This window comes from Carassius carassius, chromosome 1 (assembly GCF_963082965.1).
Source record: "Carassius carassius chromosome 1, fCarCar2.1, whole genome shotgun sequence".
Lineage (NCBI taxonomy): Eukaryota > Metazoa > Chordata > Actinopteri > Cypriniformes > Cyprinidae > Carassius > Carassius carassius.
Window position 1 is genome coordinate 4,693,659 of NC_081755.1, and position 27,014 is coordinate 4,720,672.

General features: G+C 52.1%; 40 non-coding genes across 40 annotated transcripts; all 40 read left to right on the plus strand.

Annotated features, from left to right (window-relative positions):
* The first annotated feature begins 319 nt into the window (after positions 1–319).
* trnak-cuu (transfer RNA lysine (anticodon CUU)) lies at positions 320–392 on the plus strand. Its single transcript has one exon. It is a non-coding gene; the product is annotated as a tRNA-Lys (tRNA).
* Positions 393–541: 149 nt separating this feature from the next.
* trnan-guu (transfer RNA asparagine (anticodon GUU)) lies at positions 542–615 on the plus strand. Its single transcript has one exon. It is a non-coding gene; the product is annotated as a tRNA-Asn (tRNA).
* An 814-nt stretch (positions 616–1,429) lies between these two features.
* On the plus strand, positions 1,430–1,502 carry trnak-cuu (transfer RNA lysine (anticodon CUU)). The gene has a single exon. It is a non-coding gene; the product is annotated as a tRNA-Lys (tRNA).
* Positions 1,503–1,651: 149 nt separating this feature from the next.
* On the plus strand, positions 1,652–1,725 carry trnan-guu (transfer RNA asparagine (anticodon GUU)). Its single transcript has one exon. It is a non-coding gene; the product is annotated as a tRNA-Asn (tRNA).
* Positions 1,726–3,249: 1,524 nt separating this feature from the next.
* Positions 3,250–3,322, plus strand: trnak-cuu (transfer RNA lysine (anticodon CUU)). The gene has a single exon. It is a non-coding gene; the product is annotated as a tRNA-Lys (tRNA).
* A 149-nt stretch (positions 3,323–3,471) lies between these two features.
* Positions 3,472–3,545, plus strand: trnan-guu (transfer RNA asparagine (anticodon GUU)). The gene has a single exon. It is a non-coding gene; the product is annotated as a tRNA-Asn (tRNA).
* A 1,169-nt stretch (positions 3,546–4,714) lies between these two features.
* Positions 4,715–4,787, plus strand: trnak-cuu (transfer RNA lysine (anticodon CUU)). Its single transcript has one exon. It is a non-coding gene; the product is annotated as a tRNA-Lys (tRNA).
* Positions 4,788–4,936: 149 nt separating this feature from the next.
* Positions 4,937–5,010, plus strand: trnan-guu (transfer RNA asparagine (anticodon GUU)). Its single transcript has one exon. It is a non-coding gene; the product is annotated as a tRNA-Asn (tRNA).
* Positions 5,011–5,822: 812 nt separating this feature from the next.
* On the plus strand, positions 5,823–5,895 carry trnak-cuu (transfer RNA lysine (anticodon CUU)). The gene has a single exon. It is a non-coding gene; the product is annotated as a tRNA-Lys (tRNA).
* Positions 5,896–6,044: 149 nt separating this feature from the next.
* Positions 6,045–6,118, plus strand: trnan-guu (transfer RNA asparagine (anticodon GUU)). Its single transcript has one exon. It is a non-coding gene; the product is annotated as a tRNA-Asn (tRNA).
* An 807-nt stretch (positions 6,119–6,925) lies between these two features.
* trnak-cuu (transfer RNA lysine (anticodon CUU)) lies at positions 6,926–6,998 on the plus strand. The gene has a single exon. It is a non-coding gene; the product is annotated as a tRNA-Lys (tRNA).
* Positions 6,999–7,147: 149 nt separating this feature from the next.
* Positions 7,148–7,221, plus strand: trnan-guu (transfer RNA asparagine (anticodon GUU)). Its single transcript has one exon. It is a non-coding gene; the product is annotated as a tRNA-Asn (tRNA).
* Positions 7,222–8,246: 1,025 nt separating this feature from the next.
* trnan-guu (transfer RNA asparagine (anticodon GUU)) lies at positions 8,247–8,320 on the plus strand. The gene has a single exon. It is a non-coding gene; the product is annotated as a tRNA-Asn (tRNA).
* Positions 8,321–9,356: 1,036 nt separating this feature from the next.
* Positions 9,357–9,430, plus strand: trnan-guu (transfer RNA asparagine (anticodon GUU)). The gene has a single exon. It is a non-coding gene; the product is annotated as a tRNA-Asn (tRNA).
* Positions 9,431–10,244: 814 nt separating this feature from the next.
* On the plus strand, positions 10,245–10,317 carry trnak-cuu (transfer RNA lysine (anticodon CUU)). Its single transcript has one exon. It is a non-coding gene; the product is annotated as a tRNA-Lys (tRNA).
* A 149-nt stretch (positions 10,318–10,466) lies between these two features.
* Positions 10,467–10,540, plus strand: trnan-guu (transfer RNA asparagine (anticodon GUU)). Its single transcript has one exon. It is a non-coding gene; the product is annotated as a tRNA-Asn (tRNA).
* A 1,025-nt stretch (positions 10,541–11,565) lies between these two features.
* On the plus strand, positions 11,566–11,639 carry trnan-guu (transfer RNA asparagine (anticodon GUU)). Its single transcript has one exon. It is a non-coding gene; the product is annotated as a tRNA-Asn (tRNA).
* Positions 11,640–12,675: 1,036 nt separating this feature from the next.
* On the plus strand, positions 12,676–12,749 carry trnan-guu (transfer RNA asparagine (anticodon GUU)). The gene has a single exon. It is a non-coding gene; the product is annotated as a tRNA-Asn (tRNA).
* An 814-nt stretch (positions 12,750–13,563) lies between these two features.
* On the plus strand, positions 13,564–13,636 carry trnak-cuu (transfer RNA lysine (anticodon CUU)). Its single transcript has one exon. It is a non-coding gene; the product is annotated as a tRNA-Lys (tRNA).
* Positions 13,637–13,785: 149 nt separating this feature from the next.
* On the plus strand, positions 13,786–13,859 carry trnan-guu (transfer RNA asparagine (anticodon GUU)). The gene has a single exon. It is a non-coding gene; the product is annotated as a tRNA-Asn (tRNA).
* An 814-nt stretch (positions 13,860–14,673) lies between these two features.
* trnak-cuu (transfer RNA lysine (anticodon CUU)) lies at positions 14,674–14,746 on the plus strand. Its single transcript has one exon. It is a non-coding gene; the product is annotated as a tRNA-Lys (tRNA).
* Positions 14,747–14,895: 149 nt separating this feature from the next.
* On the plus strand, positions 14,896–14,969 carry trnan-guu (transfer RNA asparagine (anticodon GUU)). The gene has a single exon. It is a non-coding gene; the product is annotated as a tRNA-Asn (tRNA).
* Positions 14,970–15,783: 814 nt separating this feature from the next.
* Positions 15,784–15,856, plus strand: trnak-cuu (transfer RNA lysine (anticodon CUU)). The gene has a single exon. It is a non-coding gene; the product is annotated as a tRNA-Lys (tRNA).
* Positions 15,857–16,005: 149 nt separating this feature from the next.
* On the plus strand, positions 16,006–16,079 carry trnan-guu (transfer RNA asparagine (anticodon GUU)). The gene has a single exon. It is a non-coding gene; the product is annotated as a tRNA-Asn (tRNA).
* An 814-nt stretch (positions 16,080–16,893) lies between these two features.
* Positions 16,894–16,966, plus strand: trnak-cuu (transfer RNA lysine (anticodon CUU)). The gene has a single exon. It is a non-coding gene; the product is annotated as a tRNA-Lys (tRNA).
* Positions 16,967–17,115: 149 nt separating this feature from the next.
* trnan-guu (transfer RNA asparagine (anticodon GUU)) lies at positions 17,116–17,189 on the plus strand. Its single transcript has one exon. It is a non-coding gene; the product is annotated as a tRNA-Asn (tRNA).
* Positions 17,190–18,713: 1,524 nt separating this feature from the next.
* trnak-cuu (transfer RNA lysine (anticodon CUU)) lies at positions 18,714–18,786 on the plus strand. Its single transcript has one exon. It is a non-coding gene; the product is annotated as a tRNA-Lys (tRNA).
* A 149-nt stretch (positions 18,787–18,935) lies between these two features.
* trnan-guu (transfer RNA asparagine (anticodon GUU)) lies at positions 18,936–19,009 on the plus strand. The gene has a single exon. It is a non-coding gene; the product is annotated as a tRNA-Asn (tRNA).
* A 1,169-nt stretch (positions 19,010–20,178) lies between these two features.
* Positions 20,179–20,251, plus strand: trnak-cuu (transfer RNA lysine (anticodon CUU)). The gene has a single exon. It is a non-coding gene; the product is annotated as a tRNA-Lys (tRNA).
* A 149-nt stretch (positions 20,252–20,400) lies between these two features.
* Positions 20,401–20,474, plus strand: trnan-guu (transfer RNA asparagine (anticodon GUU)). Its single transcript has one exon. It is a non-coding gene; the product is annotated as a tRNA-Asn (tRNA).
* An 812-nt stretch (positions 20,475–21,286) lies between these two features.
* trnak-cuu (transfer RNA lysine (anticodon CUU)) lies at positions 21,287–21,359 on the plus strand. Its single transcript has one exon. It is a non-coding gene; the product is annotated as a tRNA-Lys (tRNA).
* A 149-nt stretch (positions 21,360–21,508) lies between these two features.
* Positions 21,509–21,582, plus strand: trnan-guu (transfer RNA asparagine (anticodon GUU)). Its single transcript has one exon. It is a non-coding gene; the product is annotated as a tRNA-Asn (tRNA).
* An 807-nt stretch (positions 21,583–22,389) lies between these two features.
* On the plus strand, positions 22,390–22,462 carry trnak-cuu (transfer RNA lysine (anticodon CUU)). The gene has a single exon. It is a non-coding gene; the product is annotated as a tRNA-Lys (tRNA).
* A 149-nt stretch (positions 22,463–22,611) lies between these two features.
* trnan-guu (transfer RNA asparagine (anticodon GUU)) lies at positions 22,612–22,685 on the plus strand. Its single transcript has one exon. It is a non-coding gene; the product is annotated as a tRNA-Asn (tRNA).
* A 1,025-nt stretch (positions 22,686–23,710) lies between these two features.
* trnan-guu (transfer RNA asparagine (anticodon GUU)) lies at positions 23,711–23,784 on the plus strand. Its single transcript has one exon. It is a non-coding gene; the product is annotated as a tRNA-Asn (tRNA).
* Positions 23,785–24,598: 814 nt separating this feature from the next.
* On the plus strand, positions 24,599–24,671 carry trnak-cuu (transfer RNA lysine (anticodon CUU)). The gene has a single exon. It is a non-coding gene; the product is annotated as a tRNA-Lys (tRNA).
* Positions 24,672–24,820: 149 nt separating this feature from the next.
* trnan-guu (transfer RNA asparagine (anticodon GUU)) lies at positions 24,821–24,894 on the plus strand. Its single transcript has one exon. It is a non-coding gene; the product is annotated as a tRNA-Asn (tRNA).
* An 814-nt stretch (positions 24,895–25,708) lies between these two features.
* trnak-cuu (transfer RNA lysine (anticodon CUU)) lies at positions 25,709–25,781 on the plus strand. The gene has a single exon. It is a non-coding gene; the product is annotated as a tRNA-Lys (tRNA).
* A 149-nt stretch (positions 25,782–25,930) lies between these two features.
* On the plus strand, positions 25,931–26,004 carry trnan-guu (transfer RNA asparagine (anticodon GUU)). The gene has a single exon. It is a non-coding gene; the product is annotated as a tRNA-Asn (tRNA).
* An 812-nt stretch (positions 26,005–26,816) lies between these two features.
* Positions 26,817–26,889, plus strand: trnak-cuu (transfer RNA lysine (anticodon CUU)). The gene has a single exon. It is a non-coding gene; the product is annotated as a tRNA-Lys (tRNA).
* The last annotated feature ends 125 nt before the right edge of the window (positions 26,890–27,014 follow it).

Below are 27,014 nucleotides of genomic sequence, written 5' to 3' on the forward strand. Positions count from 1 at the left end.
GTCCTGGAGGGCCCCTGTCAGATAGAGTTTCGCTCCAGCCAGCTCCATCAGTTCTGCCTGGAAGTTTCTAGTCTCCGTGGTGAGAGCGGGATCAGCAGCTTCAGGTGTGTTTCTTTGTGCTTGGAGCCAAGCTCGGCAGGACAAGGAACCTCCAGGATAGAGTTGGGACACCCCTGCTCTAAGCCTACCGCTAGGCTTTACCCCAACCTTACCCGCGAGATGTTTTGTCAGCCTGTGCGAGAAGCGAGGCTCCATTTTGCGCATGAAATGTTTGCCACTTATCAAAACAGCGGTCAGCCTTGATCATTTGACTACATTCGCCCGGCTAGCTCAGTCGGTAGAGCATGAGACTCTTAATCTCAGGGTCGTGGGTTTGAGCCACACGTTGGGCGTGCCCTTTAGCTCTCTCTCACCCCTCCCAACGGGTGTCATTCTCTTGACCTCAGTTTGCTGACACAGGACTAGTGCTGCAGTTAACCTGTGAGACGCGGCCAGCTTCAAATTGTTTTGTGACCGTTACCCATAGGAGCATACACCGCCAGTCTCTGTGGCGCAATAGGCTAGCGCGTTCGGCTGTTAACCGAAAGGATGGTGGTTCGAGCCCACCCAGGGACGAAAGAAGCTTTTCACAGCCATGTCGGCAAGAACAGAATTTAGCACACGTGTCCGCTGACGCATGCGTGGAGCAGCGTCCGTAGCCCCTTTTGAGAGTGAACAGCTTTGCGAGTCGTCTTGTGTTAAAAGAAGACAAAGGGTGCTAAGTGAATGTTTGTGTCAGCTCAAGTTTGCTGTGGCGTGTACGCGGAGTGTTCGTGTTTTGTTTTCCGGGTGGTAGAGGCCTGTGTGTGAAGGGAGGTCCTGATCAAAACTCTCTCTAAGAGCGCCACAAAATGCCACCAAAATGGCTTTCCAGTCATATGCTGTCGGAGTTTGCAAACGGTATTCACACAGCGAGACAGAACTCCATACCTGGAACGTTTGATGAGTTGGCTGAACTAATAGCCTTTCAGGCTGTTGGACAAGAGCTCTGCTCGTTCAATCTGTATTGCCCAGGAACAGGCATGGCTAAAACTAACAGAGAACAGTCTAAGCGAGGGGTGTCCAAACTCTGTCCTGGAGGGCCCCTGTCAGATAGAGTTTCGCTCCAGCCAGCTCCATCAGTTCTGCCTGGAAGTTTCTAGTCTCCGTGGTGAGAGCGGGATCAGCAGCTTCAGGTGTGTTTCTTTGTGCTTGGAGCCAAGCTCGGCAGGACAAGGAACCTCCAGGATAGAGTTGGGACACCCCTGCTCTAAGCCTACCGCTAGGCTTTACCCCAACCTTACCCGCGAGATGTTTTGTCAGCCTGTGCGAGAAGCGAGGCTCCATTTTGCGCATGAAATGTTTGCCACTTATCAAAACAGCGGTCAGCCTTGATCATTTGACTACATTCGCCCGGCTAGCTCAGTCGGTAGAGCATGAGACTCTTAATCTCAGGGTCGTGGGTTTGAGCCCCACGTTGGGCGTGCCCTTTAGCTCTCTCTCGCCCCTCCCAACGGGTGTCATTCTCTTGACCTCAGTTTGCTGACACAGGACTAGTGCTGCAGTTAACCTGTGAGACGCGGCCAGCTTCAAATTGTTTTGTTACCGTTACCCATAGGAGCATACACTTCCAGTCACTGTGGCGCAATAGGCTAGCGCGTTCGGCTGTTAACCGAAAGGATGGTGGTTCGAGCCCACCCAGGGACGAAGGAAGCTTTTCACAGCCTTGTCGGCAAGCACAGAATTTAGCACACGTGTCCGCTGACGCATGCGTGGAGCAGCGTCCGTAGCCCCTTTTGAGAGTGAACAGCTTTGCGAGTCGTCTTGTGTTAAAAGAAGACAAAGGGTGCTAAGTGAATGTTTGTGTCAGCTTAAGTTTGCTGTGGCGTGTACGCGGAGTGTTCGTGTTTTGTTTTCCGGGTGGTAGAGGCCTGTGTGTGAAGGGAGGTCCTGATCAAAACTCTCTCTAAGAGCGCCACAAAATGCCACCAAAATGGCTTTCCAGTCATATGCTGTCGGAGTTTGCAAACGGTATTCACACAGCGAGACAGAACTCCATACCTGGAACGTTTGATGAGTTGGCTGAACTAATAGCCTTTCAGGCTGTTGAACAAGAGCTCTGCTCGTTCAATCTGTATTGCCCAGCAACAGGCATGGCTAAAACAAACAGAGAACAGTCTAAGCCAGGGGTGTCCAAACTCTGTCCTGGAGGGCCCCTGTCAGGTTGAGTTTCGCTCCAGCCAGCTCCATCAGACCTGCCTGGAAGTTACTAGTCTCCGTGGTGAGAGCGGGATCAGCAGCTTCAGGTGTGTTTCTTTGTGCTTGGAGCCAAGCTCGGCAGGCCAAGGAACCTCCAGGATAGAGTTGGGACACCCCTGCTCTAAGCCTACCGCTAGGCTTTACCCCAACCTTACCCGCGAGATGTTTTGTCAGCCTGTGCGAGAAGCGAGGCTCCGTTTTGCGCATGAAATGTTTGGCACTTATCAAAACAGCGGTCAGCCTTGATCATTTGACTACATTCGCCCGGCTAGCTCAGTCGGTAGAGCATGAGACTCTTAATCTGGAGGGCCCCTGTCAGGTAGAGTTTCGCTCCAGCCAGCTCCATCAGACCTGCCTGGAAGTTTCTAGTCTCCGTGGTGAGAGCGGGATCGGCAGCTTCAGGTGTGTTTCTTTGTGCTTGGAGCCAAGCTCGGCAGGACAAGGAACCTCCAGGATAGAGTTGGGACACCCCTGCTCTAAGCCTACCGCTAGGCTTTACCCCAACCTTACCCGCGAGACGTTTTGTCAGCCTGTGCGAGAAGCGAGGCTCCGTTTTGCTCATAAAATGTTTGGCACTTATCAAAACAGCGGTCAGCCTTGATCATTTGATTACATTCGCCCGGCTAGCTCAGTCGGTAGAGCATGAGACTCTTAATCTGGAGGGCCCCTGTCAGGTAGAGTTTCGCTCCAGCCAGCTCCATCAGACCTGCCTGGAAGTTTCTAGTCTCCGTGGTGAGAGCGGGATCAGCAGGTTCAGGTGTGTTTCTTTGTGCTTGGAGCCAGGCTCGGCAGGACAAGGAACCTCCAGGATAGAGTTGGGACACCCCTGCTCTAAGCCTACCGCTAGGCTTTACCCCAACCTTACCCGCGAGATGTTTTGTCAGGCTGTGCGAGAAGCGAGGCTCCGTTTTGCGCATGAAATGTTTGGCACTTATCAAAACAGCGGTCAGCCTTGATCATTTGACTACATTCGTCCGGCTAGCTCAGTCGGTAGAGCATGAGACTCTTAATCTCAGGGTCGTGGGTTCGAGCCCCACGTTGGGCGTGCCCTTTAGCTCTCTCTTGCCCCTCCCAACGGGTGTCATTCTCTTGACCTCAGTTTGCTGACACAGGACTAGTGCTGCAGTTAACCTGTGAGACGCGGCCAGCTTCAAATTGTTTTGTGACCGTTACCCATAGGAGCATACACCGCCAGTCTCTGTGGTGCAATAGGCTAGCGCGTTCGGCTGTTAACCGAAAGGATGGTGGTTCGAGCCCACCCAGGGACGAAGGAAGCTTTTCACAGCCTTGTCGGCAAGAACAGAATTTAGCACACGTGTCCGCTGACGCATGCGTGGAGCAGCGTCCGTAGCCCCTTTTGAGAGTGAACAGCTTTGCGAGTCGTCTTGTGTTAAAAGAAGACAAAGGGTGCTAAGTGAATGTTTGTGTCAGCTCAAGTTTGCTGTGGCGTGTACGCGGAGTGTTCATGTTTTGTTTTCCGGGTGGTAGAGGCCTGTGTGTGAAGGGAGGTCCTGATCAAAACTCTCTCTAAGAGCACCACAAAATGCCACCAAAATGGCTTTCCAGTCATATGCTGTCGGAGTTTGCAAACGGTATTCACACAGCGAGACAGAACTCCATACCTGGAACGTTTGATGAGTTGGCTAAACTAATAGCCTTTCAGGCTGTTGGACAAGAGCTCTGCTCGTTCAATCTGTATTCCCCAGCAACAGGCATGGCTAAAACAAACAGAGAACAGTATAAGCCAGGGGTGTCCAAACTCTGTCCTGGAGGGCCCCTGTCAGGTAGAGTTTCGCTCCAGCCAGCTTCATCAGACCTGCCTGGAAGTTTCTAGTCTCCGTGGTGAGAGCGGGATCAGCAGCTTCAGGTGTGTTTCTTTGTGCTTGGAGCCAAGCTCGGCAGAACAAGGAACCTCCAGGATAGAGTTGGGACACCCCTGCTCTAAGCCTACCGCTAAGCTTTTCCCCAACCTTACCCGCGAGATGTTTTGTCAGCCTGTGTGAGAAGCGAGGCTCCGTTTTGTGCATGAAATGTTTGGCACTTATCAAAACAGCGGTCAGCCTTGATCATTTGACTACATTCGCCCGGCTAGCTCAGTCGGTAGAGCATGAGACTCTTAATCTGGAGGGCCCCTGTCAGGTAGAGTTTCGCTCCAGCCAGCTCCATCAGACCTGCCTGGATGTTTCTAGTCTCCGTGGTGAGAGCGGGATCAGCAGCTTCAGGTGTGTTTCTTTGTGCTTGGAGCCAAGCTCGGCAGGACAAGGAACCTCCAGGATAGAGTTGGGACACCCCTGCTCTAAGCCTACCGCTAGGCTTTACCCCAACCTTACCCGCGAGATGTTTTGTCAGCCTGTGCGAGAAGCGAGGCTCCGTTTTGCGCATGAAATGTTTGGCACTTATCAAAACAGCGGTCAGCCTTGATCATTTGACTACATTCGCCCGGCTAGCTCAGTCGGTAGAGCATGAGACTCTTAATCTCAGGGTCGTGGTTTCGAGCCCCACGTTGGGCGTGCCCTTTAGCTCTCTCTCGCCCCTCCCAACGGGTGTCATTCTCTTGACCTCAGTTTGCTGACACAGGACTAGTGCTGCAGTTAACCTGTGAGACGCGGCCAGCTTCAAATTGTTTTGTGACCGTTACCCATAGGAGCATACACCGTCAGTCTCTGTGGCGCAATAGGCTAGCGCGTTCGGCTGTTAACCGAAAGGATGGTGGTTCGAGCCCACCCAGGGACGAAGGAAGCTTTTCACAGCCTTGTCGGCAAGAACAGAATTTAGCACACGTGTCCGCTGACGCATGCGTGGAGCAGCGTCCGTAGCCCCTTTTGAGAGTGAACAGCTTTGCAAGTCGTCTTGTGTTAAAAGAAGACAAAGGGTGCTAAGTGAATGCTTGTGTCAGCTCAAGTTTGCTGTGGCGTGTACGCGGAGTGTTCATGTTTTGTTTTCCGGGTGGTAGAGGCCTGTGTGTAAAGGGAGTTCCTGATCAAAACTCTCTAAGAGCGCCACAAAATGCCACCAAAATGGCTTTCCAGTCATATGCTGTCGGAGTTTGCAAACGGTATTCACACAGCGAGACAGAACTCCATACCTGGAACGTTTGATGAGTTGGCTGAACTAATAGCCTTTCAGGCTGTTGGACAAGAGCTCTGCTCGTTCAATCTGTATTCCCCAGCAACAGGCATGGCTAAAACAAACAGAGAACACTCTAAGCCAGGGGTGTCCAAACTCTGTCCTGGAGGGCCCCTGTCAGGTAGAGTTTCGCTCCAGCCAGCTCCATCAGACCTGCCTGGAAGTTTCTAGTCTACGTGGTGAGAGCGAGATCAGCAGCTTCAGGTGTGTTTCTTTGTGCTTGGAGCCAAGCTCGGCAGGACAAGGAACCTCCAGGATAGAGTAGGGACACCCCTGCTCTAAGCCTACCGCTAGGCTTTACCCCAACCTTACCCGCGAGATGTTTTGTCAGCCTGTGCGAGAAGCGAGGCTCCGTTTTGCGCATGAAATGTTTGGCACTTATCAAAACAGCAGTCAGCCTTGATCATTTGACTACATTCGCCCGGCTAGCTCAGTCGGTAGAGCATGAGACTCTTAATCTCAGGGTCGTGGGTTCGAGCCCCACGTTGGGCGTGCCCTTTAGCTCTCTCTCGCCCCTCCCAATGGGTGTCATTCTCTTGACCTCAGTTTGCTGACACAGGACTAGTGCTGCAGTTAACCTGTGAGACGCGGCCAGCTTCAGATTGTTTTGTGACCGTTACCCATATGAGCATACACCGCCAGTCTCTGTGGCGCAATAGGCTAGCGCGTTCGGCTGTTAACCGAAAGGATGGTGGTTCGAGCCCACCCAGGGACGAAGGAAGCTTTTCACAGCCTTGTCGGCAAGAACAGAATTTAGCACACCTGACGCATGCGTGGAGCAGCGTCCGTAGCCCCTTTTGAGAGTGAACAGCTTTGCGAGTCGTCTTGTGTTAAAAGAAGACAAAGGGTGCTAAGTGAATGTTTGTGTCAGCTCAAGTTTGCTGTGGCGTGTACGCGGAGTGTTCGTGTTTTGTTTTCCGGGTGGTAGAGGCCTGTGTGTGAAGGGAGGTCCTGATCAAAACTCTCTCTAAGAGCGCCACAAAATGCCACCAAAATGGCTTTCCAGTCATATGCTGTCGGAGTTTGCAAACGGTATTCACACAGCGAGACAGAACTCCATACCTGGAACGTTTGATGAGTTGGCTGAACTAATAGCCTTTCAGGCTGTTGAACAAGAGCTCTGCTCGTTCAATCTGTATTCCCCAGCAACAGGCATGGCTAAAACAAACAGAGAACACTCTAAGCCAGGGGTGTCCAAACTCTGTCCTGGAGGGCCCCTGTCAGGTAGAGTTTCGCTCCAGCCAGCTCCATCAGACCTGCCTGGAAGTTTCTAGTCTACGTGGTGAGAGCGGGATCAGCAGCTTCAGGTGTGTTTCTTTGTGCTTGGAGCCAAGCTCGGCAGGACAAGGAACCTCCAGGATAGAGTTGGGACACCCCTGCTCTAAGCCTACCGCTAGGCTTTACCCCAACCTTACCCGCGAGATGTTTTGTCAGGCTGTGCGAGAAGCGAGGCTCCGTTTTGCGCATGAAATGTTTGGCACTTATCAAAACAGCGGTCAGCCTTGATCATTTGACTACATTCGCCTGGCTAGCTCAGTCGGTAGAGCATGAGACTCTTAATCTCAGGGTCGTGGGTTCGAGCCCCACGTTGGGCGTGACCTTTAGCTCTCTCTCGCCCCTCCCAACGGGTGTCATTCTCTTGACCTCAGTTTGCTGACACAGGACTAGTGCTGCAGTTAACCTGTGAGACGCGGCCAGCTTCAAATTGTTTTGTGACCGTTACCCATAGGAGCATACACCGCCAGTCTCTGTGGCGCAATAGGCTAGCGCGTTCGGCTGTTAACTGAAAGGATGGTGGTTCGAGCCCACCCAGGGACGAAGGAAGCTTTTCACAGCCTTGTCGGCAAGAACAGAATTTAGCACACGTGTCCGCTGACGGATGCGTGGAGCAGCGTCCGTAGCCCCTTTTGAGAGTGAACAGCTTTGCGAGTCGTCTTGTGTTAAAAGAAGACTAAGGGTGATAAGTGAATGTTTGTGTCAGCTCAAGTTTGCTGCGGAGTGTTCGTGTTTTGTTTTCCGGGTGCTAGAGGCCTGTGTGTGAAGGGAGGTCCTGATCAAAACTCTCTCTAAGAGCGCCACAAAATGCCACCAAAATGGCTTTCCAGTCATATGCTGTCGGAGTTTGCAAACGGTATTCACACAGCGAGACAGAACTCCATACCTGGAACGTTTGATGAGTTGGCCGAATTAATAGCCTTTCAGGCTGTTGGACAAGAGCTCTGCTCGTTCAATCTGTATTGCCCAGCAACAGGCATGGCTAAAACAAACAGAGAACAGTCTAAGCCAGGGGTGTCCAAACTCTGTCCTGGAGGGCCCCTGTCAGGTAGAGTTTCGCTCCAGCCAGCTCCATCAGACCTGCCTGGAAGTTTCTAGTCTCCGTGGTGAGAGCGGGATCAGCAGCTTCAGGTGTGTTTCTTTGTGCTTGGAGCCAAGCTCGGCAGGACAAGGAACCTCCAGGATAGAGTAGGGACACCCATGCTCTAAGCCTACCGCTAGGCTTTACCCCAACCTTACCCGCGGGATGTTTTGTCAGCCTGTGCGAGAAGCGAGGCTCCGTTTTGCGCATGAAATGTTTGGCACTTATCAAAACAGCAGTCAGCCTTGATCATTTGACTACATTCGTCCGGCTAGCTCAGTCGGTAGAGCATGAGATTCTTAATCTCAGGGTCGTGGGTTTAGCCACACGTTGGGCGTGCCCCTATAGCTCTCTCTCGCCCCTCCCAACGGGTGTCATTCTCTTGAACTCAGATTGCTTACGCAGGACTAGTTTTGCAGTTAACCTGTGAGACGCGCCCAGCTTCAAATTGTTTTGTGACCGTTACCCACAGGAGCAGACACCGCCAGTCTCTGTGGCGCAATAGGCTAGCGCGTTCGGCTGTTAACCGAAAGGATGGTGGTTCAAGCCCACCCAGGGACGAAAGAAGCTTTTCACAGCCATGTCGGCAAGCACAGAATTTAGCACACGTGTCCGCTGACGCATGCGTGGAGCAGCGTCCGTAGCCCCTTTTGAGAGTGAACAGCTTTGCGAGTCGTCTTGTGTTAAAAGAAGACAAAGGGTGCTAAGTGAATGTTTGTGTCAGCTTAAGTTTGCTGTGGCGTGTACGCGGAGTGTTCATGTTTTGTTTTCCGGGTGGTAGAGGCCTGTGTGTGAAGGGAGGTCCTGATCAAAACTCCCTCTAGGAGCGCCACAAAATGCCACCAAAATGGCTTTCCAGTCGAATGCTGTCGGAGTTTGCAAATGGTATTCACACAGCGAGACAGAACTCCATACCTGGAACGTTTGATGAGTTGGCTGAACTAATAGCCTTTCAGGCTGTTGAACAAGAGCTCTGCTCGTTCAATCTGTATTCCCCAGCAACAGGCATGGCTAAAACAAACAGAGAACACTCTAAGCCAGGGGTGTCCAAACTCTGTCCTGGAGGGCCCCTGTCAGGTAGAGTTTCGCTCCAGCCAGCTCCATCATACCTGCCTGGAAGTTTCTAGTCTACGTGGTGAGAGCGGGATCAGCAGCTTCAGGTGTGTTTCTTTTTGCTTGGAGCCAAGCTCGGCAGGACAAGGAACCTCCAGGATAGAGTAGGGACACCCGTGCTCTAAGCCTACCGCTAGGCTTTACCCCAACCTTACCCGCGGGATGTTTTGTCAGCCTGTGCGAGAAGCGAGGCTCTGTTTTGCGCATGAAATGTTTGGCACTTATCAAAACAGCAGTCAGCCTTGATCATTTGACTACATTCGTCCGGCTAGCTCAGTCGGTAGAGCATGAGATTCTTAATCTCAGGGTCGTGGGTTTAGCCACACGTTGGGCGTGCCCCTATAGCTCTCTCTCGCCCCTCCCAACGGGTGTCATTCTCTTGAACTCAGATTGCTTACGCAGGACTAGTTTTGCAGTTAACCTGTGAGACACGCCCAGCTTCAAATTGTTTTGTGACCGTTACCCACAGGAGCAGACACCGCCAGTCTCTGTGGCGCAATAGGCTAGCGCGTTCGGCTGTTAACCGAAAGGATGGTGGTTCGAGCCCACCCAGGGACGAAGGAAGCTTTTCACAGCCTTGTCGGCAAGAACAGAATTTAGCACACGTGTCCGCTGATGCATGCGTGGAGCAGCGTCCGTAGCCCCTTTTGAGAGTGAACAGCTTTGCGAGTCGTCTTGTGTTAAAAGAAGACAAAGGGTGCTAAGTGAATGTTTGTGTCAGCTCAAGTTTGCTGTGGCGTGTACGCGGAGTGTTCGTGTTTTGTTTTCCGGGTGGTAGAGGCCTGTGTGTGAAGGGAGGTCCTGATCAAAACTCTCTCTAAGAGCGCCACAAAATGCCACCAAAATGGCTTTCCAGTCATATGCTGTCGGAGTTTGCAAACGGTATTCACACAGCGAGACAGAACTCCATACCTGGAACGTTTGATGAGTTGGCTGAACTAATAGCCTTTCAGGCTGTTGAACAAGAGCTCTGCTCGTTCAATCTGTATTCCCCAGCAACAGGCATGGCTAAAACAAACAGAGAACACTCTAAGCCAGGGGTGTCCAAACTCTGTCCTGGAGGGCCCCTGTCAGGTAGAGTTTTGCTCCAGCCAGCTCCATCAGACCTGCCTGGAAGTTTCTAGTGTACGTGGTGAGAGCGGGATCAGCAGCTTCAGGTGTGTTTCTTTGTGCTTGGAGCCAAGCTCGGCAGGACAAGGAACCTCCAGGATAGAGTTGGGACACCCCTGCTCTAAGCCTACCGCTAGGCTTTACCCCAACCTTACCCGCGAGATGTTTTGTCAGCCTGTGAGAGAAGCGAGGCTCCGTTTTGCGCATGAAATGTTTGGCACTTATCAAAACAGCGGTCAGCCTTGATCATTTGACTACATTCGCCCGGCTAGCTCAGTCGGTAGAGCATGAGACTCTTAATCTCAGGGTCGTGGGTTCGAGCCCCACGTTGGGTGTGACCTTTAGCTCTCTCTCGCCCCTCCCAACGGGTGTCATTCTCTTGACCTCAGTTTGCTGACACAGGACTAGTGCTGCAGTTAACCTGTGAGACGCGGCCAGCTTCAAATTGTTTTGTGACCGTTACCCATAGGAGCATACACCGCCAGTCTCTGTGGCGCAATAGGCTGGCGCGTTCGGCTGTTAACCAAAAGGATGGTGGTTCGAGCCCACCCAGGGACGAAGGAAGCTTTTCACAGCCTTGTCGGCAAGAACAGAATTTAGCACACGTGTCCGCTGACGGATGCGTGGAGCAGCGTCCGTAGCCCCTTTTGAGAGTGAACAGCTTTGCGAGTCGTCTTGTGTTAAAAGAAGACTAAGGGTGATAAGTGAATGTTTGTGTCAGCTCAAGTTTGCTGCGGAGTGTTCGTGTTTTGTTTTCCGGGTGGTAGAGGCCTGTGTGTGAAGGGAGGTCCTGATCAAAACTCTCTCTAAGAGCGCCACAAAATGCCACCAAAATGGCTTTCCAGTCATATGCTGTCGGAGTTTGCAAACGGTATTCACACAGCGAGACAGAACTCCATACCTGGAACGTTTGATGAGTTGGCTGAATTAATAGCCTTTCAGGCTGTTGGACAAGAGCTCTGCTCGTTCAATCTGTATTGCCCAGCAACAGGCATGGCTAAAACAAACAGAGAACAGTCTAAGCCAGGGGTGTCCAAACTCTGTCCTGGAGGGCCCCTGTCAGGTAGAGTTTCGCTCCAGCCAGCTCCATCAGACCTGCCTGGAAGTTTCTAGTCTCCGTGGTGAGAGCGGGATCAGCAGCTTCAGGTGTGTTTCTTTGTGCTTGGAGCCAAGCTCGGCAGGACAAGGAACCTCCAGGATAGAGTAGGGACACCCGTGCTCTAAGCCTACCGCTAGGCTTTACCCCAACCTTACCCGCGGGATGTTTTGTCAGCCTGTGCGAGAAGCGAGGCTCCGTTTTGCGCATGAAATGTTTGGCACTTATCAAAACAGCAGTCAGCCTTGATCATTTGACTACATTCGTCCGGCTAGCTCAGTCGGTAGAGCATGAGATTCTTAATCTCAGGGTCGTGGGTTTAGCCACACGTTGGGCGTGCCCCTATAGCTCTCTCTCGCCCCTCCCCACGGGTGTCATTCTCTTGAACTCAGATTGCTTACGCAGGACTAGTTTTGCAGTTAACCTGTGAGATGCGCCCAGCTTCAAATTGTTTTGTGACCGTTACCCACAGGAGCAGACACCGCCAGTCTCTGTGGCGCAATAGGCTAGCGCGTTCGGCTGTTAACCGAAAGGATGGTGGTTCAAGCCCACCCAGGGACGAAAGAAGCTTTTTACAGCCATGTCGGCAAGCACAGAATTTAGCACACGTGTCCGCTGACGCATGCGTGGAGCAGCGTCCGTAGCCCCTTTTGAGAGTGAACAGCTTTGCGAGTCGTCTTGTGTTAAAAGAAGACAAAGGGTGCTAAGTGAATGTTTGTGTCAGCTTAAGTTTGCTGTGGCGTGTACGCGGAGTGTTCATGTTTTGTTTTCCGGGTGGTAGAGGCCTGTGTGTGAAGGGAGGTCCTGATCAAAACTCCCTCTAGGAGCGCCACAAAATGCCACCAAAATGGCTTTCCAGTCGAATGCTGTCGGAGTTTGCAAATGGTATTCACACAGCGAGACAGAACTCCATACCTGGAACGTTTGATGAGTTGGCTGAACTAATAGCCTTTCAGGCTGTTGAACAAGAGCTCTGCTCGTTCAATCTGTATTCCCCAGCAACAGGCATGGCTAAAACAAACAGAGAACACTCTAAGCCAGGGGTGTCCAAACTCTGTCCTGGAGGGCCCCTGTCAGGTAGAGTTTCGCTCCAGCCAGCTCCATCATACCTGCCTGGAAGTTTCTAGTCTACGTGGTGAGAGCGGGATCAGCAGCTTCAGGTGTGTTTCTTTTTGCTTGGAGCCAAGCTCGGCAGGACAAGGAACCTCCAGGATAGAGTAGGGACACCCGTGCTCTAAGCCTACCGCTAGGCTTTACCCCAACCTTACCCGCGGGATGTTTTGTCAGCCTGTGCGAGAAGCGAGGCTCTGTTTTGCGCATGAAATGTTTGGCACTTATCAAAACAGCAGTCAGCCTTGATCATTTGACTACATTCGTCCGGCTAGCTCAGTCGGTAGAGCATGAGATTCTTAATCTCAGGGTCGTGGGTTTAGCCACACGTTGGGCGTGCCCCTATAGCTCTCTCTCGCCCCTCCCAACGGGTGTCATTCTCTTGAACTCAGATTGCTTACGCAGGACTAGTTTTGCAGTTAACCTGTGAGACACGCCCAGCTTCAAATTGTTTTGTGACCGTTACCCACAGGAGCAGACACCGCCAGTCTCTGTGGCGCAATAGGCTAGCGCGTTCGGCTGTTAACCGAAAGGATGGTGGTTCGAGCCCACCCAGGGACGAAGGAAGCTTTTCACAGCCTTGTCGGCAAGAACAGAATTTAGCACACGTGTCCGCTGATGCATGCGTGGAGCAGCGTCCGTAGCCCCTTTTGAGAGTGAACAGCTTTGCGAGTCGTCTTGTGTTAAAAGAAGACAAAGGGTGCTAAGTGAATGTTTGTGTCAGCTCAAGTTTGCTGTGGCGTGTACGCGGAGTGTTCGTGTTTTGTTTTCCGGGTGGTAGAGGCCTGTGTGTGAAGGGAGGTCCTGATCAAAACTCTCTCTAAGAGCGCCACAAAATGCCACCAAAATGGCTTTCCAGTCATATGCTGTCGGAGTTTGCAAACGGTATTCACACAGCGAGACAGAACTCCATACCTGGAACGTTTGATGAGTTGGCTGAACTAATAGCCTTTCAGGCTCTTGGACAAGAGCTCTGCTCGTTCAATCTGTATTGCCCAGGAACAGGCATGGCTAAAACAAACAGAGAACAGTCTAAGCGAGGGGTGTCCAAACTCTGTCCTGGAGGGCCCCTGTCAGATAGAGTTTCGCTCCAGCCAGCTCCATCAGTTCTGCCTGGAAGTTTCTAGTCTCCGTGGTGAGAGCGGGATCAGCAGCTTCAGGTGTGTTTCTTTGTGCTTGGAGCCAAGCTCGGCAGGACAAGGAACCTCCAGGATAGAGTTGGGACACCCCTGCTCTAAGCCTACCGCTAGGCTTTACCCCAACCTTACCCGCGAGATGTTTTGTCAGCCTGTGCGAGAAGCGAGGCTCCATTTTGCGCATGAAATGTTTGCCACTTATCAAAACAGCGGTCAGCCTTGATCATTTGACTACATTCGCCCGGCTAGCTCAGTCGGTAGAGCATGAGACTCTTAATCTCAGGGTCGTGGGTTTGAGCCACACGTTGGGCGTGCCCTTTAGCTCTCTCTCACCCCTCCCAACGGGTGTCATTCTCTTGACCTCAGTTTGCTGACACAGGACTAGTGCTGCAGTTAACCTGTGAGACGCGGCCAGCTTCAAATTGTTTTGTGACCGTTACCCATAGGAGCATACACCGCCAGTCTCTGTGGCGCAATAGGCTAGCGCGTTCGGCTGTTAACCGAAAGGATGGTGGTTCGAGCCCACCCAGGGACGAAAGAAGCTTTTCACAGCCATGTCGGCAAGAACAGAATTTAGCACACGTGTCCGCTGACGCATGCGTGGAGCAGCGTCCGTAGCCCCTTTTGAGAGTGAACAGCTTTGCGAGTCGTCTTGTGTTAAAAGAAGACAAAGGGTGCTAAGTGAATGTTTGTGTCAGCTCAAGTTTGCTGTGGCGTGTACGCGGAGTGTTCGTGTTTTGTTTTCCGGGTGGTAGAGGCCTGTGTGTGAAGGGAGGTCCTGATCAAAACTCTCTCTAAGAGCGCCACAAAATGCCACCAAAATGGCTTTCCAGTCATATGCTGTCGGAGTTTGCAAACGGTATTCACACAGCGAGACAGAACTCCATACCTGGAACGTTTGATGAGTTGGCTGAACTAATAGCCTTTCAGGCTGTTGGACAAGAGCTCTGCTCGTTCAATCTGTATTGCCCAGGAACAGGCATGGCTAAAACTAACAGAGAACAGTCTAAGCGAGGGGTGTCCAAACTCTGTCCTGGAGGGCCCCTGTCAGATAGAGTTTCGCTCCAGCCAGCTCCATCAGTTCTGCCTGGAAGTTTCTAGTCTCCGTGGTGAGAGCGGGATCAGCAGCTTCAGGTGTGTTTCTTTGTGCTTGGAGCCAAGCTCGGCAGGACAAGGAACCTCCAGGATAGAGTTGGGACACCCCTGCTCTAAGCCTACCGCTAGGCTTTACCCCAACCTTACCCGCGAGATGTTTTGTCAGCCTGTGCGAGAAGCGAGGCTCCATTTTGCGCATGAAATGTTTGCCACTTATCAAAACAGCGGTCAGCCTTGATCATTTGACTACATTCGCCCGGCTAGCTCAGTCGGTAGAGCATGAGACTCTTAATCTCAGGGTCGTGGGTTTGAGCCCCACGTTGGGCGTGCCCTTTAGCTCTCTCTCGCCCCTCCCAACGGGTGTCATTCTCTTGACCTCAGTTTGCTGACACAGGACTAGTGCTGCAGTTAACCTGTGAGACGCGGCCAGCTTCAAATTGTTTTGTTACCGTTACCCATAGGAGCATACACTTCCAGTCACTGTGGCGCAATAGGCTAGCGCGTTCGGCTGTTAACCGAAAGGATGGTGGTTCGAGCCCACCCAGGGACGAAGGAAGCTTTTCACAGCCTTGTCGGCAAGCACAGAATTTAGCACACGTGTCCGCTGACGCATGCGTGGAGCAGCGTCCGTAGCCCCTTTTGAGAGTGAACAGCTTTGCGAGTCGTCTTGTGTTAAAAGAAGACAAAGGGTGCTAAGTGAATGTTTGTGTCAGCTTAAGTTTGCTGTGGCGTGTACGCGGAGTGTTCGTGTTTTGTTTTCCGGGTGGTAGAGGCCTGTGTGTGAAGGGAGGTCCTGATCAAAACTCTCTCTAAGAGCGCCACAAAATGCCACCAAAATGGCTTTCCAGTCATATGCTGTCGGAGTTTGCAAACGGTATTCACACAGCGAGACAGAACTCCATACCTGGAACGTTTGATGAGTTGGCTGAACTAATAGCCTTTCAGGCTCTTGGACAAGAGCTCTGCTCGTTCAATCTGTATTGCCCAGGAACAGGCATGGCTAAAACAAACAGAGAACAGTCTAAGCGAGGGGTGTCCAAACTCTGTCCTGGAGGGCCCCTGTCAGATAGAGTTTCGCTCCAGCCAGCTCCATCAGTTCTGCCTGGAAGTTTCTAGTCTCCGTGGTGAGAGCGGGATCAGCAGCTTCAGGTGTGTTTCTTTGTGCTTGGAGCCAAGCTCGGCAGGACAAGGAACCTCCAGGATAGAGTTGGGACACCCCTGCTCTAAGCCTACCGCTAGGCTTTACCCCAACCTTACCCGCGAGATGTTTTGTCAGCCTGTGCGAGAAGCGAGGCTCCATTTTGCGCATGAAATGTTTGCCACTTATCAAAACAGCGGTCAGCCTTGATCATTTGACTACATTCGCCCGGCTAGCTCAGTCGGTAGAGCATGAGACTCTTAATCTCAGGGTCGTGGGTTTGAGCCACACGTTGGGCGTGCCCTTTAGCTCTCTCTCACCCCTCCCAACGGGTGTCATTCTCTTGACCTCAGTTTGCTGACACAGGACTAGTGCTGCAGTTAACCTGTGAGACGCGGCCAGCTTCAAATTGTTTTGTGACCGTTACCCATAGGAGCATACACCGCCAGTCTCTGTGGCGCAATAGGCTAGCGCGTTCGGCTGTTAACCGAAAGGATGGTGGTTCGAGCCCACCCAGGGACGAAAGAAGCTTTTCACAGCCATGTCGGCAAGAACAGAATTTAGCACACGTGTCCGCTGACGCATGCGTGGAGCAGCGTCCGTAGCCCCTTTTGAGAGTGAACAGCTTTGCGAGTCGTCTTGTGTTAAAAGAAGACAAAGGGTGCTAAGTGAATGTTTGTGTCAGCTCAAGTTTGCTGTGGCGTGTACGCGGAGTGTTCGTGTTTTGTTTTCCGGGTGGTAGAGGCCTGTGTGTGAAGGGAGGTCCTGATCAAAACTCTCTCTAAGAGCGCCACAAAATGCCACCAAAATGGCTTTCCAGTCATATGCTGTCGGAGTTTGCAAACGGTATTCACACAGCGAGACAGAACTCCATACCTGGAACGTTTGATGAGTTGGCTGAACTAATAGCCTTTCAGGCTGTTGGACAAGAGCTCTGCTCGTTCAATCTGTATTGCCCAGGAACAGGCATGGCTAAAACTAACAGAGAACAGTCTAAGCGAGGGGTGTCCAAACTCTGTCCTGGAGGGCCCCTGTCAGATAGAGTTTCGCTCCAGCCAGCTCCATCAGTTCTGCCTGGAAGTTTCTAGTCTCCGTGGTGAGAGCGGGATCAGCAGCTTCAGGTGTGTTTCTTTGTGCTTGGAGCCAAGCTCGGCAGGACAAGGAACCTCCAGGATAGAGTTGGGACACCCCTGCTCTAAGCCTACCGCTAGGCTTTACCCCAACCTTACCCGCGAGATGTTTTGTCAGCCTGTGCGAGAAGCGAGGCTCCATTTTGCGCATGAAATGTTTGCCACTTATCAAAACAGCGGTCAGCCTTGATCATTTGACTACATTCGCCCGGCTAGCTCAGTCGGTAGAGCATGAGACTCTTAATCTCAGGGTCGTGGGTTTGAGCCCCACGTTGGGCGTGCCCTTTAGCTCTCTCTCGCCCCTCCCAACGGGTGTCATTCTCTTGACCTCAGTTTGCTGACACAGGACTAGTGCTGCAGTTAACCTGTGAGACGCGGCCAGCTTCAAATTGTTTTGTTACCGTTACCCATAGGAGCATACACTTCCAGTCACTGTGGCGCAATAGGCTAGCGCGTTCGGCTGTTAACCGAAAGGATGGTGGTTCGAGCCCACCCAGGGACGAAGGAAGCTTTTCACAGCCTTGTCGGCAAGCACAGAATTTAGCACACGTGTCCGCTGACGCATGCGTGGAGCAGCGTCCGTAGCCCCTTTTGAGAGTGAACAGCTTTGCGAGTCGTCTTGTGTTAAAAGAAGACAAAGGGTGCTAAGTGAATGTTTGTGTCAGCTTAAGTTTGCTGTGGCGTGTACGCGGAGTGTTCGTGTTTTGTTTTCCGGGTGGTAGAGGCCTGTGTGTGAAGGGAGGTCCTGATCAAAACTCTCTCTAAGAGCGCCACAAAATGCCACCAAAATGGCTTTCCAGTCATATGCTGTCGGAGTTTGCAAACGGTATTCACACAGCGAGACAGAACTCCATACCTGGAACGTTTGATGAGTTGGCTGAACTAATAGCCTTTCAGGCTGTTGAACAAGAGCTCTGCTCGTTCAATCTGTATTGCCCAGCAACAGGCATGGCTAAAACAAACAGAGAACAGTCTAAGCCAGGGGTGTCCAAACTCTGTCCTGGAGGGCCCCTGTCAGGTTGAGTTTCGCTCCAGCCAGCTCCATCAGACCTGCCTGGAAGTTACTAGTCTCCGTGGTGAGAGCGGGATCAGCAGCTTCAGGTGTGTTTCTTTGTGCTTGGAGCCAAGCTCGGCAGGCCAAGGAACCTCCAGGATAGAGTTGGGACACCCCTGCTCTAAGCCTACCGCTAGGCTTTACCCCAACCTTACCCGCGAGATGTTTTGTCAGCCTGTGCGAGAAGCGAGGCTCCGTTTTGCGCATGAAATGTTTGGCACTTATCAAAACAGCGGTCAGCCTTGATCATTTGACTACATTCGCCCGGCTAGCTCAGTCGGTAGAGCATGAGACTCTTAATCTGGAGGGCCCCTGTCAGGTAGAGTTTCGCTCCAGCCAGCTCCATCAGACCTGCCTGGAAGTTTCTAGTCTCCGTGGTGAGAGCGGGATCGGCAGCTTCAGGTGTGTTTCTTTGTGCTTGGAGCCAAGCTCGGCAGGACAAGGAACCTCCAGGATAGAGTTGGGACACCCCTGCTCTAAGCCTACCGCTAGGCTTTACCCCAACCTTACCCGCGAGACGTTTTGTCAGCCTGTGCGAGAAGCGAGGCTCCGTTTTGCTCATAAAATGTTTGGCACTTATCAAAACAGCGGTCAGCCTTGATCATTTGATTACATTCGCCCGGCTAGCTCAGTCGGTAGAGCATGAGACTCTTAATCTGGAGGGCCCCTGTCAGGTAGAGTTTCGCTCCAGCCAGCTCCATCAGACCTGCCTGGAAGTTTCTAGTCTCCGTGGTGAGAGCGGGATCAGCAGGTTCAGGTGTGTTTCTTTGTGCTTGGAGCCAGGCTCGGCAGGACAAGGAACCTCCAGGATAGAGTTGGGACACCCCTGCTCTAAGCCTACCGCTAGGCTTTACCCCAACCTTACCCGCGAGATGTTTTGTCAGGCTGTGCGAGAAGCGAGGCTCCGTTTTGCGCATGAAATGTTTGGCACTTATGAAAACAGCGGTCAGCCTTGATCATTTGACTACATTCGTCCGGCTAGCTCAGTCGGTAGAGCATGAGACTCTTAATCTCAGGGTCGTGGGTTCGAGCCCCACGTTGGGCGTGCCCTTTAGCTCTCTCTTGCCCCTCCCAACGGGTGTCATTCTCTTGACCTCAGTTTGCTGACACAGGACTAGTGCTGCAGTTAACCTGTGAGACGCGGCCAGCTTCAAATTGTTTTGTGACCGTTACCCATAGGAGCATACACCGCCAGTCTCTGTGGTGCAATAGGCTAGCGCGTTCGGCTGTTAACCGAAAGGATGGTGGTTCGAGCCCACCCAGGGACGAAGGAAGCTTTTCACAGCCTTGTCGGCAAGAACAGAATTTAGCACACGTGTCCGCTGACGCATGCGTGGAGCAGCGTCCGTAGCCCCTTTTGAGAGTGAACAGCTTTGCGAGTCGTCTTGTGTTAAAAGAAGACAAAGGGTGCTAAGTGAATGTTTGTGTCAGCTCAAGTTTGCTGTGGCGTGTACGCGGAGTGTTCATGTTTTGTTTTCCGGGTGGTAGAGGCCTGTGTGTGAAGGGAGGTCCTGATCAAAACTCTCTCTAAGAGCACCACAAAATGCCACCAAAATGGCTTTCCAGTCATATGCTGTCGGAGTTTGCAAACGGTATTCACACAGCGAGACAGAACTCCATACCTGGAACGTTTGATGAGTTGGCTAAACTAATAGCCTTTCAGGCTGTTGGACAAGAGCTCTGCTCGTTCAATCTGTATTCCCCAGCAACAGGCATGGCTAAAACAAACAGAGAACAGTATAAGCCAGGGGTGTCCAAACTCTGTCCTGGAGGGCCCCTGTCAGGTAGAGTTTCGCTCCAGCCAGCTTCATCAGACCTGCCTGGAAGTTTCTAGTCTCCGTGGTGAGAGCGGGATCAGCAGCTTCAGGTGTGTTTCTTTGTGCTTGGAGCCAAGCTCGGCAGAACAAGGAACCTCCAGGATAGAGTTGGGACACCCCTGCTCTAAGCCTACCGCTAAGCTTTTCCCCAACCTTACCCGCGAGATGTTTTGTCAGCCTGTGTGAGAAGCGAGGCTCCGTTTTGTGCATGAAATGTTTGGCACTTATCAAAACAGCGGTCAGCCTTGATCATTTGACTACATTCGCCCGGCTAGCTCAGTCGGTAGAGCATGAGACTCTTAATCTGGAGGGCCCCTGTCAGGTAGAGTTTCGCTCCAGCCAGCTCCATCAGACCTGCCTGGATGTTTCTAGTCTCCGTGGTGAGAGCGGGATCAGCAGCTTCAGGTGTGTTTCTTTGTGCTTGGAGCCAAGCTCGGCAGGACAAGGAACCTCCAGGATAGAGTTGGGACACCCCTGCTCTAAGCCTACCGCTAGGCTTTACCCCAACCTTACCCGCGAGATGTTTTGTCAGCCTGTGCGAGAAGCGAGGCTCCGTTTTGCGCATGAAATGTTTGGCACTTATCAAAACAGCGGTCAGCCTTGATCATTTGACTACATTCGCCCGGCTAGCTCAGTCGGTAGAGCATGAGACTCTTAATCTCAGGGTCGTGGTTTCGAGCCCCACGTTGGGCGTGCCCTTTAGCTCTCTCTCGCCCCTCCCAACGGGTGTCATTCTCTTGACCTCAGTTTGCTGACACAGGACTAGTGCTGCAGTTAACCTGTGAGACGCGGCCAGCTTCAAATTGTTTTGTGACCGTTACCCATAGGAGCATACACCGTCAGTCTCTGTGGCGCAATAGGCTAGCGCGTTCGGCTGTTAACCGAAAGGATGGTGGTTCGAGCCCACCCAGGGACGAAGGAAGCTTTTCACAGCCTTGTCGGCAAGAACAGAATTTAGCACACGTGTCCGCTGACGCATGCGTGGAGCAGCGTCCGTAGCCCCTTTTGAGAGTGAACAGCTTTGCAAGTCGTCTTGTGTTAAAAGAAGACAAAGGGTGCTAAGTGAATGCTTGTGTCAGCTCAAGTTTGCTGTGGCGTGTACGCGGAGTGTTCATGTTTTGTTTTCCGGGTGGTAGAGGCCTGTGTGTAAAGGGAGTTCCTGATCAAAACTCTCTAAGAGCGCCACAAAATGCCACCAAAATGGCTTTCCAGTCATATGCTGTCGGAGTTTGCAAACGGTATTCACACAGCGAGACAGAACTCCATACCTGGAACGTTTGATGAGTTGGCTGAACTAATAGCCTTTCAGGCTGTTGGACAAGAGCTCTGCTCGTTCAATCTGTATTCCCCAGCAACAGGCATGGCTAAAACAAACAGAGAACACTCTAAGCCAGGGGTGTCCAAACTCTGTCCTGGAGGGCCCCTGTCAGGTAGAGTTTCGCTCCAGCCAGCTCCATCAGACCTGCCTGGAAGTTTCTAGTCTACGTGGTGAGAGCGAGATCAGCAGCTTCAGGTGTGTTTCTTTGTGCTTGGAGCCAAGCTCGGCAGGACAAGGAACCTCCAGGATAGAGTAGGGACACCCCTGCTCTAAGCCTACCGCTAGGCTTTACCCCAACCTTACCCGCGAGATGTTTTGTCAGCCTGTGCGAGAAGCGAGGCTCCGTTTTGCGCATGAAATGTTTGGCACTTATCAAAACAGCAGTCAGCCTTGATCATTTGACTACATTCGCCCGGCTAGCTCAGTCGGTAGAGCATGAGACTCTTAATCCCAGGGTCGTGGGTTCGAGCCCCACGTTGGGCGTGCCCTTTAGCTCTCTCTCGCCCCTCCCAATGGGTGTCATTCTCTTGACCTCAGTTTGCTGACACAGGACTAGTGCTGCAGTTAACCTGTGAGACGCGGCCAGCTTCAGATTGTTTTGTGACCGTTACCCATATGAGCATACACCGCCAGTCTCTGTGGCGCAATAGGCTAGCGCGTTCGGCTGTTAACCGAAAGGATGGTGGTTCGAGCCCACCCAGGGACGAAGGAAGCTTTTCACAGCCTTGTCGGCAAGAACAGAATTTAGCACACCTGACGCATGCGTGGAGCAGCGTCCGTAGCCCCTTTTGAGAGTGAACAGCTTTGCGAGTCGTCTTGTGTTAAAAGAAGACAAAGGGTGCTAAGTGAATGTTTGTGTCAGCTCAAGTTTGCTGTGGCGTGTACGCGGAGTGTTCGTGTTTTGTTTTCCGGGTGGTAGAGGCCTGTGTGTGAAGGGAGGTCCTGATCAAAACTCTCTCTAAGAGCGCCACAAAATGCCACCAAAATGGCTTTCCAGTCATATGCTGTCGGAGTTTGCAAACGGTATTCACACAGCGAGACAGAACTCCATACCTGGAACGTTTGATGAGTTGGCTGAACTAATAGCCTTTCAGGCTGTTGAACAAGAGCTCTGCTCGTTCAATCTGTATTCCCCAGCAACAGGCATGGCTAAAACAAACAGAGAACACTCTAAGCCAGGGGTGTCCAAACTCTGTCCTGGAGGGCCCCTGTCAGGTAGAGTTTCGCTCCAGCCAGCTCCATCAGACCTGCCTGGAAGTTTCTAGTCTACGTGGTGAGAGCGGGATCAGCAGCTTCAGGTGTGTTTCTTTGTGCTTGGAGCCAAGCTCGGCAGGACAAGGAACCTCCAGGATAGAGTTGGGACACCCCTGCTCTAAGCCTACCGCTAGGCTTTACCCCAACCTTACCCGCGAGATGTTTTGTCAGGCTGTGCGAGAAGCGAGGCTCCGTTTTGCGCATGAAATGTTTGGCACTTATCAAAACAGCGGTCAGCCTTGATCATTTGACTACATTCGCCTGGCTAGCTCAGTCGGTAGAGCATGAGACTCTTAATCTCAGGGTCGTGGGTTCGAGCCCCACGTTGGGCGTGACCTTTAGCTCTCTCTCGCCCCTCCCAACGGGTGTCATTCTCTTGACCTCAGTTTGCTGACACAGGACTAGTGCTGCAGTTAACCTGTGAGACGCGGCCAGCTTCAAATTGTTTTGTGACCGTTACCCATAGGAGCATACACCGCCAGTCTCTGTGGCGCAATAGGCTAGCGCGTTCGGCTGTTAACTGAAAGGATGGTGGTTCGAGCCCACCCAGGGACGAAGGAAGCTTTTCACAGCCTTGTCGGCAAGAACAGAATTTAGCACACGTGTCCGCTGACGCATGCATGGAGCAGCGTCCGTAGCCCCTTTTGAGAGTGAACAGCTTTGCGAGTCGTCTTGTGTTAAAAGAAGACTAAGGGTGATAAGTGAATGTTTGTGTCAGCTCAAGTTTGCTGCGGAGTGTTCGTGTTTTGTTTTCCGGGTGGTAGAGGCCTGTGTGTGAAGGGAGGTCCTGATCAAAACTCTCTCTAAGAGCGCCACAAAATGCCACCAAAATGGCTTTCCAGTCATATGCTGTCGGAGTTTGCAAACGGTATTCACACAGCGAGACAGAACTCCATACCTGGAACGTTTGATGAGTTGGCCGAATTAATAGCCTTTCAGGCTGTTGGACAAGAGCTCTGCTCGTTCAATCTGTATTGCCCAGCAACAGGCATGGCTAAAACAAACAGAGAACAGTCTAAGCCAGGGGTGTCCAAACTCTGTCCTGGAGGGCCCCTGTCAGGTAGAGTTTCGCTCCAGCCAGCTCCATCAGACCTGCCTGGAAGTTTCTAGTCTCCGTGGTGAGAGCGGGATCAGCAGCTTCAGGTGTGTTTCTTTGTGCTTGGAGCCAAGCTCGGCAGGACAAGGAACCTCCAGGATAGAGTAGGGACACCCGTGCTCTAAGCCTACCGCTAGGCTTTACCCCAACCTTACCCGCGGGATGTTTTGTCAGCCTGTGCGAGAAGCGAGGCTCCGTTTTGCGCATGAAATGTTTGGCACTTATCAAAACAGCAGTCAGCCTTGATCATTTGACTACATTCGTCCGGCTAGCTCAGTCGGTAGAGCATGAGATTCTTAATCTCAGGGTCGTGGGTTTAGCCACACGTTGGGCGTGCCCCTATAGCTCTCTCTCGCCCCTCCCAACGGGTGTCATTCTCTTGAACTCAGATTGCTTACGCAGGACTAGTTTTGCAGTTAACCTGTGAGACGCGCCCAGCTTCAAATTGTTTTGTGACCGTTACCCACAGGAGCAGACACCGCCAGTCTCTGTGGCGCAATAGGCTAGCGCGTTCGGCTGTTAACCGAAAGGATGGTGGTTCAAGCCCACCCAGGGACGAAAGAAGCTTTTCACAGCCATGTCAGCAAGCACAGAAATTAGCACACGTGTCCGCTGACGCATGCGTGGAGCAGCGTCCGTAGCCCCTTTTGAGAGTGAACAGCTTTGCGAGTCGTCTTGTGTTAAAAGAAGACAAAGGGTGCTAAGTGAATGTTTGTGTCAGCTTAAGTTTGCTGTGGCGTGTACGCGGAGTGTTCATGTTTTGTTTTCCGGGTGGTAGAGGCCTGTGTGTGAAGGGAGGTCCTGATCAAAACTCTCTCTAGGAGCGCCACAAAATGCCACCAAAATGGCTTTCCAGTCATATGCTGTCGGAGTTTGCAAATGGTATTCACACAGCGAGACAGAACTCCATACCTGGAACGTTTGATGAGTTGGCTGAACTAATAGCCTTTCAGGCTGTTGAACAAGAGCTCTGCTCGTTCAATCTGTATTCCCCAGCAACAGGCATGGCTAAAACAAACAGAGAACACTCTAAGCCAGGGGTGTCCAAACTCTGTCCTGGAGGGCCCCTGTCAGGTAGAGTTTCGCTCCAGCCAGCTCCATCAGACCTGCCTGGAAGTTTCTAGTCTACGTGGTGAGAGCGGGATCAGCAGCTTCAGGTGTGTTTCTTTGTGCTTGGAGCCAAGCTCGGCAGGACAAGGAACCTCCAGGATAGAGTTGGGACACCCCTGCTCTAAGCCTACCGCTAGGCTTTACCCCAACCTTACCCGCGAGATGTTTTGTCAGCCTGTGCGAGAAGCGAGGCTCTGTTTTGCGCATGAAATGTTTGGCACTTATCAAGACAGCGGTCAGCCTTGATCATTTGACTACATTCGCCCGGCTAGCTCAGTCGGTAGAGCATGAGACTCTTAATCTCAGGGTCGTGGGTTCGAGCCCCACGTTGGGCGTGACCTTTAGCTCTCTCTCGCCCCTCCCAACGGGTGTCATTCTCTTGACCTCAGTTTGCTGACACAGGACTAGTGCTGCAGTTAACCTGTGAGACGCGGCCAGCTTTAAATTGTTTTGTGACCGTTACCCATAGGAGCATACACCGCCAGTCTCTGTGGCGCAATAGGCTAGCGCGTTTGGCTGTTAACCGAAAGGATGGTGGTTCAAGCCCACCCAGGGACGAAGGAAGCTTTTCACAGCCTTGTCGGCAAGCACAGAATTTAGCACACGTGTCCGCTGACGCATGCGTGGAGCAGCGTCCGTAGCCCCTTTTGAGAGTGAACAGCTTTGCGAGTCGTCTTGTGTTAAAAGAAGACAAAGGGTGCTAAGTGAATGTTTGTGTCAGCTTAAGTTTGCTGTGGCGTGTACGCGGAGTGTTCATGTTTTGTTTTCCGGGTGGTAGAGGCCTGTGTGTGAAGGGAGGTCCTGATCAAAACTCCCTCTAGGAGCGCCACAAAATGCCACCAAAATGGCTTTCCAGTCGTATGCTGTCGGAGTTTGCAAATGGTATTCACACAGCGAGACAGAACTCCATACCTGGAACGTTTGATGAGTTGGCTGAACTAATAGCCTTTCAGGCTGTTGAACAAGAGCTCTGCTCATTCAATCTGTATTGCCCAGCAACAGGCATGGCTAAAACAAACAGAGAACACTCTAAGCCAGGGGTGTCCAAACTCTGTCCTGGAGGGCCCCTGTCAGGTAGAGTTTCGCTCCAGCCAGCTCCATCAGACCTGCCTGGAAGTTTCTAGTCTCCGTGGTGAGAGCGGGATCAGCAGCTTCAGGTGTGTTTCTTTGTGCTTGGAGTCAAGCTCAGCAGGACAAGGAACCTCCAGGATAGAGTAGGGACACCCGTGCTCTAAGCCTACCGCTAAGCTTTACCCCAACCTTACCCGCGAGATGTTTTGTCAGGCTGTGCGAGAAGCGAGGCTCCGTTTTGCGCATTAAATGTTTGGCACTTATCAAAACAGCGGTCAGCCTTGATCATTTGACTACATTCGCCCGGCTAGCTCAGTCGGTAGAGCATGAGACTCTTAATCTCAGGGTCGTGGGTTCGAGCCCCACGTTGGGCGTGCCCTTTAGCTCTCTCTTGCCCCTCCCAACGGGTGTCATTCTCTTGACCTCAGTTTGCTGACACAGGACTAGTGCTGCAGTTAACCTGTGAGACGCGGCCAGCTTCAAATTGTTTTGTGACCGTTACCCATAGGAGCATACACCGCCAGTCTCTGTGGCGCAATAGGCTAGCGCGTTCGGCTGTTAACCGAAAGGATGGTCGTTCGAGCCCACCCAGGGACGAAGGAAGCTTTTCACAGCCTTGTCGGCAAGAACAGAATTTAGCACACGTGTCCGCTGACGCATGCGTGGAGCAGCGTCCGTAGCCCCTTTTGAGAGTGAACAGCTTTGCAAGTCGTCTTGTGTTAAAAGAAGACAAAGGGTGCTAAGTGAATGCTTGTGTCAGCTCAAGTTTGCTGTGGCGTGTACGCGGAGTGTTCATGTTTTGTTTTCCGGGTGGTAGAGGCCTGTGTGTAAAGGGAGTTCCTGATCAAAACTCTGTAAGAGCGCCACAAAATGCCACCAAAATGGCTTTCCAGTCATATGCTGTCGGAGTTTGCAAACGGTATTCACACAGCGAGACAGAACTCCATACCTGGAACGTTTGATGAGTTGGCTGAACTAATAGCCTTTCAGGCTGTTGGACAAGAGCTCTGCTCGTTCAATCTGTATTCCCCAGCAACAGGCATGGCTAAAACAAACAGAGAACACTCTAAGCCAGGGGTGTCCAAACTCTGTCCTGGAGGGCCCCTGTCAGGTAGAGTTTCGCTCCAGCCAGCTCCATCAGACCTGCCTGGAAGTTTCTAGTCTACGTGGTGAGAGCGAGATCAGCAGCTTCAGGTGTGTTTCTTTGTGCTTGGAGCCAAGCTCGGCAGGACAAGGAACCTCCAGGATAGAGTAGGGACACCCCTGCTCTAAGCCTACCGCTAGGCTTTACCCCAACCTTACCCGCGAGATGTTTTGTCAGCCTGTGCGAGAAGCGAGGCTCCGTTTTGCGCATGAAATGTTTGGCACTTATCAAAACAGCAGTCAGCCTTGATCATTTGACTACATTCGCCCGGCTAGCTCAGTCGGTAGAGCATGAGACTCTTAATCTCAGGGTCGTGGTTTCGAGCCCCACGTTGGGCGTGCCCTTTAGCTCTCTCTCGCCCCTCCCAACGGGTGTCATTCTCTTGACCTCAGTTTGCTGACACAGGACTAGTGCTGCAGTTAACCTGTGAGACGCGGCCAGCTTCAAATTGTTTTGTGACCGT